The following is a 764-nucleotide window of genomic DNA, read 5'->3' on the forward strand; positions in this document are numbered from 1 at the left end:
GGAAGAGGGCAAAGGCAAACTCTCTTACTAGGGAAAGCCCATTTCATCTCAAACTAGCTTAATAAGCCATTTTCTGCTATCCAGTCTGCCATTCCTGAGGATGGAAGAAGAAATAGTCTTCATTCTAAGAAAGAGAAACCAAGGCCACTGTGGGTGGAGCAAGAGGATCTGTGCATCCTACCCTTTTAATACTCATAAGACCTTTGTGGGGACAGACTGAGTGACACGTATAGCAAAGGAAGTAAGGGTGTATTAGCAGGAGCTGGACAATCACAGCCTCATCAGCTGTTTCCTAGTGCTGTTATTTATTTTTCTTCATTTTCCCCACACTATCATTTTTTCTTTAAGATTTATTTATTTTAGAGAAAGTGTGCATGCCCGAGCAGGGAAGGGAGCAGAGGGAGGAGAGAGAGAATCTCAAGACTCCCCTCTAAGTGTGGAGCCAGACGCAGTCCTCCACGTGGGGCTTGATCCCAGGACCCTGAGCTCATGACCTGAGCCAAAACCAAGAGTCGAACACTTAATCAACTGCACCACCCAGGTCCCCCACCTTTTTTTTTTTTTAAGTAGATTCTACCCCCAATATAGGGCTCAAACTCATGATCCTGAGATCAAGAGTTGCATGTTCCCCTGACAGCCAACCAGGTGCCCCACATTCTTTCTTTTATTGCTTGCTATGGCCATTGCTACAGAACTTAATAACATTTATATGTTTTCTTTGTGTTGTTGCCATTCCTTTTTTAATAAGTCTGAGTCTTACCAAC

This window comes from Ailuropoda melanoleuca, chromosome 5, assembly GCF_002007445.2.
Source record: "Ailuropoda melanoleuca isolate Jingjing chromosome 5, ASM200744v2, whole genome shotgun sequence".
NCBI classification, from domain to species: Eukaryota; Metazoa; Chordata; class Mammalia; order Carnivora; family Ursidae; genus Ailuropoda; species Ailuropoda melanoleuca.